At 34.6% G+C, this 13,066-nt stretch overlaps 1 protein-coding gene and 1 pseudogene across 2 annotated transcripts in view; both read right to left on the bottom strand.

The window, feature by feature from the left end:
• The window catches only part of FNBP1L (formin binding protein 1 like), a 91,079-nt gene that overhangs the window by 72,619 nt on the left and 5,394 nt on the right, over positions 1 to 13,066 (bottom strand). The window lies entirely within an intron of this gene.
• Positions 9,836 to 9,951, bottom strand: LOC111736830 (annotated as a pseudogene).

Raw genomic sequence — 13,066 nt, 5'->3', positions numbered from 1 at the left:
CCCATACACTGAGCATGCCATCCCGTCATGTGGAGACTGTCCTCACCCCACTTAGGCTTTGACTTAACATTACAGGTCACCCTCCCGCACACAAGCCCTCCTTAAGACTCAGGTTCTGATACTCTGCTCCAGACCATCACAGATTCCAACGCTGTGATGAAACCAACCTTGCTTAGCCTCATCTAAATTGTTTAAAAAGGGAGAAAGAAAAGATCCTGCCATTTACTTTAGATTGTTTTATAACCCCCAACTTCCATGTCTTAACTGGAAGGATTCTTAATTCATATAGTTTGCTTATTTTAGAACCAAAGTGAATTTGTTTGTGTTCTAGACTTTTTTAAAAAATTAAGTTTCTCACAATTAAATAATTAGGCAGTCTGTGTCTATCAATGTTAGTTAGAATTATAAGAAGGATTAGAACTGATTAAAGAAACAAAAGGTAGAATATTAAAAATAGATGTTAATGCCTTATTACATCTTTTGGCTTTCTAGAATAAAAATGTTTTAACCACAAATGCATCAATGTAGGATATAGTTACAGTAAGACATCTGAAATAGAAATATGGATTTTTCAAATTAAACCCAAGTATTTCTCTGTCCATCTGCCTTTATTGCTCAGAAAGGCTATGATTCTGTTTTGCAGTGCATGATCACTTCCTTTAAATTCACTTATATTTAAAAAGCATTTCTCTTTTGCTTTACTCCCATATCTGAGAAACTTTGTACTGTAATTTATTTTTGTTAAAGAGTATTTAAAGGTCTAAAAATTGGAAGAGCTTTATAGCATCAAGTGCAGCAAGAAGTCTGTAGAATGAACATATACAACCTATTATTTTTTATGTTAATATCTTTTTCTATCATGTATTTAAGATAAAAATCATGGTTGGTTGAAACATAAATAAATCTAAATGAGTTTATATATACCTCAGCTTTCTCCAACAGATAATTCATCAGTTGGCTTACAAATACTGTACAATGAGACAGCATATTACCATACCCATACATCTGTTTCAGACTCATTTTCATTTATTCACCCAAGACAGACTCATCCTATATAACAGAAACCAAACTACTTCTCTGTATCTCCCCCGTCACCACTCCAAGCTATAATAACCTTTCTTGGACCACTGTAGTAGCTTCTTAACTGGTCTGTTCCTTTCTAGTCATCCTCTAATCCATTTTTCATTGTAGCTACAGTGAATTTTTCAAAATGCAAAAGTGATGTCAGGAAATACAGTACAATTATTAAGAACATTCATTCTGGAGCCAGACTTCCTGTATTCAAATCCAGACTGCCATTTATTAGCTGTGTCACCTTGGAAAAGCCACTTAACCTCTCAACCTCAGTTTCATCATCTGTAAAATGGATGTGCCAATAGGTGTCTGTTGAGTGGTTTTAAAAATTAAATAATCTAACGAAGTGCTCTGTGATTGGCAGTCTGCCTCATCAACCTCAATCAACACATCTTTATCATCTTTTTTCTGTATGTGTATCGTTCCACTCATACTGGTGAGTTTTTTGCTCTATTTTGTCTTTCTCATTTGAGAAAGAGCCACACACACTAACATTTGAGGGCCTTTGCACATGATATATCCTCTATTTGAACTCACCCTTCTGCCCTCTCACACACACCTTTTGCCTATTACTGCCTGCCTAATCAATATTCAGATTTCTGTTAACATCCTTTCCACAGGGAGAGCCTCCCTGAACCTAGTGGTGGGCTTGGTTTTTATGTTGATATCATCTTAAAGAATTTTGTTCCTTTCCTTCATAGCACTTATTTGTGGTTTTTTGCTCTCCTTTATACTATGCTTGTTTTTGCTTAGTGCTTAGCTTAACACTCATTTACTGAATTAAATGAATGAATAATAACTGTCAGTTGTGCCAGGCACTGTGCTAAATGCTTGATATGTCATCTCATTTAATGTCATCTCATTTAATCTCATCTGAAAGTAGGTGTAATTACTCCTATTTTACAAATGTGAAAAGTAAGGCTCAAGGTTTAGGAGCTAGTAAATGACACTGGGCTAGGTGGGAAATACAAAGCATTTAAAAGTAAATCCTGCATTAAGAATTTATAGTTTGCTAAGATCTGAATAAATGCTTTAAGTGAACATAGAGTAAGTTACATACTATTTGTGCATTAGTATTGCAATGCTGGCAGTTGGTCTAATATGTCATGTGATGTTTTAATGCACTAATAGACTAATAAAATTAAACAAGAAAGAATTTAGACGTATAAACATTGCAAAAAGAAGGCAGAATATCAGTACTTGCAGATCTGATACCCACAGTACCTGAAAAACTCAAGAAAATGACTGAAAAAGCTACTAAAAAAAATTAGAATTCATTAGGCTAGCAAGGTGCAGAATTAATATGGAGAAAGCAGTTACTTTAATATATACAACTACCAATTGGAATTTCTGCATTAGCAAGGTAACTTGGGGTGGGGGGTGGGAATATTCAGTGTCTATCTACTACTTTAGAATAAGGTTCAAAAACTTTAAGAATGGCCTACAAGGCTCTGTATAGCTTCATTGCACACCACCACCATGACCCCATAACCTCTAAGCCCAAGGCATACTGGTGTCTAAGAAATTATTGATGGAATCACTTGGGTAAGATTTTTTTTTTTTTTTTTTTTTTTAAACATATCCCCTAACCTCACTCCAGACCTAGTAAATCAGAATCTCTGGAGCAGGGGACCAAAAATCTATTTTGCTTTGCTCTGCTTTAAAAGAACTAGGGTGTATGAAGAACCTTCCACAAAGAAGCCTTCTCAGATTCTTGACTAGGTACATCTATTATACGTTTCTACAGCACACTGTACTTAGCACTCATAACATAATAATTTGCTCAATATCTATCTTCGCAGCAGGATGGTATTCTTCAGAGCAGAGACTACACCCATTTTTCTTACTGTTTCTCCCTCCAGAATCATTCTCCACCTTGTATCTATACTTCTCTGTAGACTTCACCTTTATAAATTATATCTTTATTAAACTCTCCTCAGTTAACCTGAGTGTGCTATTTCCTACCAGAACTCTGATTAATCCAATGTCTATTCAAAGACATGCTAAGCTGAAGATAAGACCTTCTTATCAGTGTAGCAACTTCTACAAGGCAATACTAGACATAGTCCCGCCTACAAAGCAAGTCATCCATAAATGTTTGTTGGATATGAATGACCTCCAATGAAGAGTTTAGAAATTGTTGAGTGAATTAGATCCATTAGAGCAGCGGTCCCCAATCTTTTTGGCACTAGGGATGGTGCTCCTATGAGAATCTAATGCCTGAGGTAGAGCTAAGGCGGTGATGCTAGTGCTTGGGAGTGGCTGCAAATAAAGTTTCCCTTGCCTGCCTCTCACCATCTGCTGTGTGGCCCAGTTCCTAACAGGCCACAGACTAGTACTGGTCCATAGCCCAGAGGATCCCTGCATTAGAGGCACTTAAAAAAAAAAAAAAAAAAGTTTGGCACAAAAAAAACCTTGGTTCAAGTTTAGCTCTGCGCGGCAAAAGTTAACCTGTCTTATTAGTTTCGTCTTCTATAAAATGAAACTATCACCACTTATTTTACTGAGTTGCCATGAAAATAAAATAACATCTACCAGAGTGCCTGGCACACAGATACATTACAAATTCCAAATTCCTCCCTTTCCCAAATTCTATTCTTTCAAAGACATTGGCCAGAATTATATAAAATGGCTCAAAATTACTTGCTAATTAACGCTTTTCTTTAAAATGACTCATTACACAGCAAGATAAAATAAATTTTTAAAGAGATTAGAAAAATGAAAAAAGAAATGGAAATAAAATGATAACAAGAACGAATATGCAAACAAAATGCAGACAAAAAATCCTAAACATCTGCTAATAGTGAACCAGAAATCTGACTAAGTTCTCTAGCAGCAAGTTCAAAATGGGAAATACAAAGTCACAGCAAACAGTTTCTACACAATAAAAAAACTTAAGAAAAATTTCTCCCATGAGCCACACAAAGATTACACTATAATGCAGTGGACGATATTCTAAACAAAGTCCTTACAGTAAACTGACCAATTGTTAGAACCTTCAAAAAATAACCTCTCTGCACACATACTAATGGCTGGCTTCTCAACAAAAGCAATTCAATGAAGTAGTATAACATTCATGGTAAAGAATGAAGGCTCTGAATACAGAAAGACCTGAATTTATATCCTAGTTCTACCACTTTCCACTAAGTAGTTTTGGACAAGACTCTTAACCTCTCTGAGCCTTCAAAAATAAGATACACTGCCTCAAATACAGTAAGTATTCAATAATCATTAGATTACTCCTAGTGGTATTACTAAAAGCAATTCAATGGGAGTGGAAAGAATATGATGCACTCCAAGTACAAAGAGTTTCTAATGTCCTGACTTAACATAAGTATAGATTTTAGAGCATAGAAAGCAGTAGTACTCAAACCTTGGTATTATCAAAATCATCTGGGGGCATTTTTCAAAAATACAAATTCCTGAGCCTCATTCCCAGAGATTCTGATTCAGGAGGTTAGAGTAGGGCTTGGGAGTTTGTCTTGTTACTGTCTTTCAATTTCTGAGATGATTCTAGTGATCATCCAAATTTAAAAACTGCTAATTAACAGCAGTGTTTCTCAGCCAGGGGTAAGAACTACAATCACCAAAGGAGTCTTATAAAACTCCAGATGGCCAACCATCCAACAGCCCCAGAACTTAATAAATCAGAATCTCCAGGTCAAACTGGCCAATTGACCAAAAGTTGACTGAAATAAGAGAGGAGGAGTTGTTATTGCTATTCAATTTAAAGGCATAAAAATCTACAAAATAAATCAGTAACATCTGGACTACAGAAGCTGAATATGGGAACGATCGGCATTTTACTTAACCAAGAAACAACTGGGATAGATAAAAAAGAACTAGGTTCTTGATCTAGATAATACAGTCATTAAGAGAAAACAAGAATGTGGCGTCGATTAACAACTAATCTTCTATATACACTATAAATAAGTAATTAATTACCACTGTGGCATTTGTAATCTTGCATCACTAAAAATATTGTAAGAGCAATTAGGGGGATTGTTTTATAAACTATATAAATGTCTAACCAATGTACTGTATACTTGAAACTAATAATAAAATTTTTTGAAAAAAAGAACTGAAAAGACTAGTCATTACTCTTAGAACTAAAGAACCAAAATATCTTAGTTATGAACACTAACTGAATTATGTAATAAAATTCAGATTCAAAAGGCCATGTATGAATCATGCAGAAGACTTTCATTATTTTAAAATATCTCCTAAACTCTAACTTTCCTGGCCTTTCATAGCTGAAACTACTGAGCTCTAATAACATAAGAAAGCTTTCTACCTAGCCAATGAAGAGCGCTGCCATCATAATCAGAGATAAGGGAAGCAAGCCATGGGAGGGCCAGTTGGCTGTAAAGCTTCTTAACAAAAGTAAAAGATAGCACAGTCTAATATTTACACTTGAATTTTAAGTTTCTCAAATTAAATGCCAAAACCAAACTCCTCTTAGTTTAAAAGAGTGGCTGACACGTTCAAGGAGAAATATCAACTATAAATACAGTATCTCTTAGCATCACAATTAAATTTCCCCTTTTCTCAATACAGTACCACTGCCATCAATATTGGTTTTTATTTATATTTTACTAATACATACTACCAAGGCAAAGTAAGGTGCCTATTTACATTTAAAAGTTAACTGAAGTGAACAGACATTTCTCCAAAGATATACAAATACACAAAAAACACAAAACAAGATACTCAAGATCATCTGTCATAGGTAAATGTAACTCAAAATCACAATGAAATACCACCTTACACCCACTATAATGGCTATAACTAAAAAGTCAGATGATACCAAGTCTGGCAAGGATGTGAAGAAATCAGAACCCTCATATATTTCTAGTGGGAATATAAAATGGAAAACACTTTAGGAGTTCCTCAAACAGTTAAATATAGTTACCATATGACCCAGCAATTCAACTCTTAAGTATATGACCAAGAGAAATAAAAACTTATGCCCACACAAAAACTTATCCATAAATGTTCACAGCAGCATTATTCACAACAGCCAAAAGCAATCTACATTATCCACTGACTGATGAATGGGTTAATAAAATGCAGTATATGCATACAATGAAATTGTATTCAGTAATAAAAAAGAATGAATTACTGATACGCCATAACATGGACAAACCTTGAAAACATTATGCTTATTGAAAAATGCCTGCCATAAATTACCACATACTACATTTATATGAAATGTCCAGAATAAGCAAACTTTAGAGAAAAAATAGTGGTTTTCTAAAGCTAGGGCTGGGGGAGAGGGAGAAATAGAGAGTGACTTCTAATAGGTACTAGCTTTCTTTTTAGAGCAATAAAAATTCACAGAAAAAAGATCAATGGTCAGAAAGGTTAGGGAGGAGGGAAGGATGAATAGGTAGAGCACAGAAGATTTTTATGGCAGTGATAAGCTACTCTGCAAGATACAATGGTGGCTACGTGTCATACATTTGTCTAAACCAACAGAACGTTCAACACCAAGAGTGAACCCTAATGTAAACTCTGGACTTTGGGTGATTATGATGTGTCAATGTAGGTTCATCAATTGTTATAAATGAACCACTCTGGTGGAGAATGTCAATAATGGAAGGTGGGACTATGCATATGTGGGCACAGGATGTATATGGGAAATCTCTACCTTCTGCTCAGTTTGGCAAAAAAATCAGTGGCTGGGGTGGTGAACAGCTCCAGCACAGCGTTTTTTTGGTTTTTGGGGGGGAGGGTGGTTTTTTTGGCGAGGAGTAATTTTTTTATTGCAGTAAAATCATAACACAAAATTTACTATCTTAACTATTTTAAGTGCACAATTCAGTGATATTAAGCACAATCATATTGTTGTGCAACCATCACCCCCATCCATCACCAGAATTCTTTTCATCTTCAAAAGTGAAATTCTATACCCATTAAAGAGTAACTCATTTCCCCTTCCTCAGCAATTAACATTTTACTTTGTGTCTACACATTTGACTACTCTAAGTACCTCCTATAAGTGTAATCATAGAGTATTTGTCTTTTTGTGACTGGTTTAATTTCATTTAACATAATGTCCTCACAGTTCATCTATGTTCTGTAGCATATGCCAGTATTTCCTTCCTTGATTTTCAAGGCTTAATAATATTCCTTTGTATCTATACACAATTTTGCTTATGTATGTATCTACTGATGAATACTTGGGTTCCTTCTAGCTTCTGGCTACTGTGAATGTTATGAGCACTAATGTATAAATATTTCTTCAAGACTCTGCTTTCAGTTCTTCCGGGTATACTCAGAAATGGAATTGTTGAATCATAAGGTAATTCTATAGTTAATTTTTGAGGAACTGCCATACTGTTTTTCATTGCACGATTTTACATTCCCACCAACAGTGCCCAAAGGTTCTAATTTCTTCATATCCTTATTAACATTTATTTTCCATTGTTTTGATAGTAACATTCTAATGGGTGTGAGATAGGCCACAGAGGATTTTTAAGAGATGAAGCTACTCTACATAAACTTGAAATACTGGATACATGACATTATACACTTGTCAAAACCTACAGAACTTCACAGCACTAAGAATAAATCTTTACGCAATTTTTAAAAAAAAATCACTGAGAAAGTCAGAAGAGTCCCAGGAAAGAATGCAAACTGTGAAAACGAAATAACTGTATTACAAATGTATGAAAACCACCTAATTTAAGAGGATGGGGAGAATGGTGCTGACCTAAGTAAATTTGAAAATGAAGAATATGTAAGACTTAAGGGAAAAGGAACTATACATAAGTACCATACCCTAGTTGGTAATGTTGTTCCCCAGAGGGTTGTAGGTTAACAACTCTGATATTTCTATATTTATTTACTGAAAAGAACAATTAAGCAAAGGATGGCAGGTGAAGGGAGTTGTTAAAATGGGAATTTACAGATAGGCAAGTGGAAGAGACTAGAAGGATACACATAGTAATGGATTTGAGTTGGAGACAACAGTAAGAACTCACATTTAATATAGATGGCTACACATAGAAATACTTATAGATGTGTGTATATACTCAGGTTAGTATATACACATATATTTCTTTGTTTTATCATCTGAGAAAGACTAAAACAGATGAAATCCCAGTCACAACAAGCACATTTAGCACCCATATTTTGGTTTCTAATATCATTCCCCAATAAAATAAACCTGGGCTCTTGGGGAAAATTCCTGATTCTAGGACTGGGGCAGGAAATATGCAAGGTGAGTCTAAATCCTCTTGTCCCAGAAAATAAGGAAGTACTTAAAAAGTCATATTTGGTGGAGATGAGTTACAGAAGCACAGTAGCCAACTGAAAGAGCATCCAATGGCCAACGCTGGAAGAATCCGAGCAAAATAAGTGAAATAGTATTGGATTATAACCTAAACTATAAATATCTTTGAGTCCATACTGATATAAATAAATACTGAATAAATAAATGGGATAGGGAGACAAATAGCCCATGCAGAAGAATTCCAAATAAATTATGTAGATACTCCATCCTAAAAGAAAAAAACATAACCTCTCTAAGTGTGAGTTGCACACAGTGACTTCCTTCCAAAGACAGTATGGAAAAAGAGGAAAAAATAACTTTACAGTGGAATAACCTGACAAACCACTATTTCAGCCAGATAACCAAGATTAATAACAGTGATAAATCGTATTGAAATGTGATGAAAATGACGAATGTTCTTTCTCCCAAAAATCCATAATCCCAGTCTGATCACAAAAACAGACAAATTCCATTATAGAAGCATCATATATCTGACCAGTAGTCCTCTAAACTCTCAAGGTCATCAAACGCAAGGAAAGTCCGAGAAAATGGCACAGACAATAAGTGCCTAAGGAAACATGAAAACTAAATGCGATGTGGAACAGAAAGACATTAAAGACTAAAGAAACTTGAATAAACTATGGACTTTAGTTAGTAATAATGTATCAATATTGGCTCATTAATTTTAACAAATGTACCATCTAATGTAGCAATTTAAAGAAAAAAAAAAAAAAAGAGCAAATGCCAGTAACCCTAAGCTGATGGCCCCTTACTCTCTGGAGACAATTTTATATCTTAGTATTACATTTAGGTGACTAAGAGACCTGGGTAATTACAGGATATTTTTATTGTTTCCAACATTCAGGAAAACTTTCTACTCACAGAATAAACTTCTGGCCTTATTTCCTCAGTCCCTGCAGTGCCTTCACTCAGTCTGGGGTCAGGTCAACTATGCCACAACCTATCAATTCTAGACACTTGCTCAAAACACCCATCTATTCTGGCAGGTGATATTACAATGGCACGGTTTGGCAAACAAGAAGCAACCCATAGATTCCAGCTAAGACACATAAGCCTTTCACCACCAGGCCTCTTAAAACGGTTATGGTCTGTGTTAGACCCCTAAAGACCTCATCTCTAAAATATTTGTTCTGTCATATTTATATTATTGCTTTTTCTTACTTCCTGCGCTATTATTCACTCACACACATACACACACTGTACAAGGCCAACATTAACTCACTGGGGACAGAGACCATAAATGCTATGTTTTAGGATGCTTATATCTATCCCTTTTCTTCCTTTCTAATGGAACCCTAATTTTGTTCAAGTGGCAATGTGCCCAACTTTGGACAGTGAGACCTAAAGGGAAGTCCGTTGTGGGGACATCTAAGAAAGCTTTTGCCTTCCTGATAAACCAGCAGATATAGCTGATGTAGTTCCTCTCGGTTTTTTTGTTTTATTTTGTTTAGTTTTTATTATTTATGCCTACAGCACCTGGTTTTCCTAGGTGGTCTCCCATCCAAGTACTAACCAGGCCCGACCCTGTTTAGCTTCTGAGATCAGACACTGGGCTTGTTCAGGGTGGCATGGCCGTAGACCATGAACCGTGGCTCCATTGGACACGAACCCAGGATCTTCTGCATGTAAAGCAGACGTGCTAACCGCTAACACTATGGAACCACATCCCTCTCATTTTTTTTGTTTGTTTTTATGTTTTTGCCTTAAATACAGACATAATGATTGGAGTTGCAACCACCACCTTGAAACCCTGAGGGAAAGTCTAAAACAGCTGCTCAGATGCTGACCCTGATAGTGTTGAATTCGTGAACTCAAGCCAGTGAACGCCTACCTCCAAATTTCTTATTATATAAAACAAATAAACTATGTTTAAGTATCTGTTTCAAAAAAAAAATCAAGCATGGCTCCCAACACCATTAACAGCCATGATAAATATAACTTCAAAAGAGAGACTATAATACACCTCAGAAAGAACAGAAAGAAATGTACACCTCCTAGGCTTTCACAGTAGGCTTGGAAATGAGGTAGAGGATCTGAATAATTCCAGGTCAAACTATCAAGCAAAATCCCTTAAGGGGATCAAAAATTTCAAACACCCAAACCCTAAACTTAGGGCATATCAGAGCTCAATGGTCCCTAATCTTCATAGACATCTTCTCAGAGTCCGGGGATCACAAAATATTTAAGGAAGGTCTCACAAAAAGAAAAGAAGCAATTTGGAGGCAACAAATAGTATGCAAGGATAAGAAAACTTTAAACACTACAAAACAAAAACCTATCTTTGATATACATAAAAATTTTAGAAAGATATTGCTCCAAGATGCAAGTAGAAAAATGCTATTTTAAAAGTACATTCATGGGAGTGGGGTTGGAGGGCTGGGTGAAAAAGGTTAAGAAATAAAAAATAAATAAAAGCACATTCAGAAAACAAAAACAGCTTAGAAATTAAAAAGTTACAAATGAAGTAAAAATTAGAAACCAGAAAGGAAAAAGGGCACACAAGCTACTTTTTCCCTGAGATGTTTGCCAATCCTGAAAATGGGATCTTTGTTTTAATAACACAGCAGGTGTTATGGAGACAGAAATCAAAATCCAACAAGCACACAATGGAATTTCAAGTCTTGAACTGGGTTTAACGTGGTCCCAGACTAGGAGTGACCCCAGTTACATAGCAAAAGAAAATACAAATCCTATATATACAATGGAATACTACAAACTAACCATAAAGGATAATTCTCACAGACATCTTGTTAAATGAAGGAAGTCAGAGGCAAAAGAGGACATATGATGTGGTATCAATTGATGTGAAGTTAAAAAAAAACCTGCATAAACAATGTTAATGTAAGTCAGAACAGTGATTACTTTGGGGGAGGAGTTGTTTACTGGGGACAACATAAGAGATCCTGTATCTTGATCATGGTGGGATTACATGAATGTATTCATTAAAAAAAAAAACCTCTTAAAGTTGTATATGTAAGATTTGAACACTTTAACATATGAATGTTGTATCTTAATGCAACTTTTTTTAAATGAAGGTAAAATAGGAAATTTTCAGATTAAAAAGTTAACAAATATGACTTATAATCAGCCTTGGCAAACAGTCTTAAATCCAGAAGGTTGATTCAAAAATAATGTTTCTGTTTTTATTTAAAAGCTATTTACTATAATGGTTTCAATTATCTTGAGTTTTATAATTTGTTGAAAAAAATCTCAATTAACCACCATTAATATTTGTCAAAAATCTCTCAGAATCACCTTGACACTCGTACTCTCTGAAATCAATCTTTTATATTTTCCCAATTCATTAAGTCTCAGACAATTTACATTATTCTTACATATGACCATCCATTAATACTCAAAGCATATAACAGAACATTCACTATTCTCATTTTAGAATTCAAAGCCATATCACCAATCATTTGTACTAAAATAATCAAGGAAACGAGAATTCAAGACCTGAATAAATTGAAATAAATTTCATATGAACAGACGCAACTAGTTTTATTTTCAGTTAACAGAAAGGATCCTCAAATTAAAACAAAGATATGAGAAATATACACCAGAAGGGAAAAATTTTTAGTGTTCAAAACATAATTTGATGATAGTGACAGCAATACATTGATGCCCTCATTCAACCAATATTTCAGTGCTTATTATATTCCTATTCCTGCTCTACAAATTAGGGATACAGCAGGAACAGATGGCTTTCACTCTCCAGAAAAATAATGATATGCCAAAAATAGGAAAATGACTCTATACATTTATGCTTTTTCAAACTATAAATATATAATAGTACTATTTCACATATTTCATGAGGTATCGTTAAAGTCTGATGATTATTAGTTCTCTATCGCGAACTTAAGAAAAAATTGCTCCTAAGTCTCAATTATTAATGACTAATTTAGATTCAATAGGGACATTTTACAAAAACCTTTATTCTTATTATTCTAGACTTCTTTCTCTTGGGCTCCATACAAATTCGAAATGCTGAATCTCACATTACAAAAAGCAGTCAGATATTTTACGAAGTGGTTTCAATGAACTAGTCAATGAAAATTCTGTATAAGTAAGCACAGAATTAACATTACTTATTGTAGGAAAAAAAGAAATGCTGAAAAGCACATATGGCAATATTAAAATTAACCATATTATTTAAGCACAATTTGGCATTTTAAAGCATCTATCATTCTATCATTAATTAAGAATATCTCTAAATAGTCTAACCTATTTTTGTTATGAGAAATTTAATCCATAAATCAACTCATGAAGCTAGTAATTAAAGCAAAACTGGGGAGATAAAAACATACTGCATTTTTCCAATGAACACCTCTCTCACACTCAGAAAAAGCACTAGAAATAAACCCATATAAAAGTAAAAATATTGTCATAGATAATAAGGGAGGGAAAAACAGTATAAACAAATTACAGGAATAACATGTTTAAAAAAATACAGCTGATTTCAGAACCAAGAACATATTATTAAAGGAACCAACATCCTTCAAATATTCTTGCAGAAGTGATAAAATCAATACAACTTTCATCTTCTAAAACCCAGAGGGGTTCCTCTTAGAACCACCAAAAGATTCAGAAGAAAGAGATAATCCCTTCCACTGACACAAACTAAGATTTCTATCTGTGGATTTTAAATGCTCTAAAAATTGAGTTATATGCTAATGCATAACTGCGCGTTCGGGC

The sequence above is a fragment of the Pteropus vampyrus genome, unplaced genomic scaffold (assembly GCF_000151845.1).
Source record: "Pteropus vampyrus isolate Shadow unplaced genomic scaffold, Pvam_2.0 Scaffold22, whole genome shotgun sequence".
NCBI lineage: Eukaryota > Metazoa > Chordata > Mammalia > Chiroptera > Pteropodidae > Pteropus > Pteropus vampyrus.
This window is presented reverse-complemented; position numbering and strand designations above follow the sequence as displayed.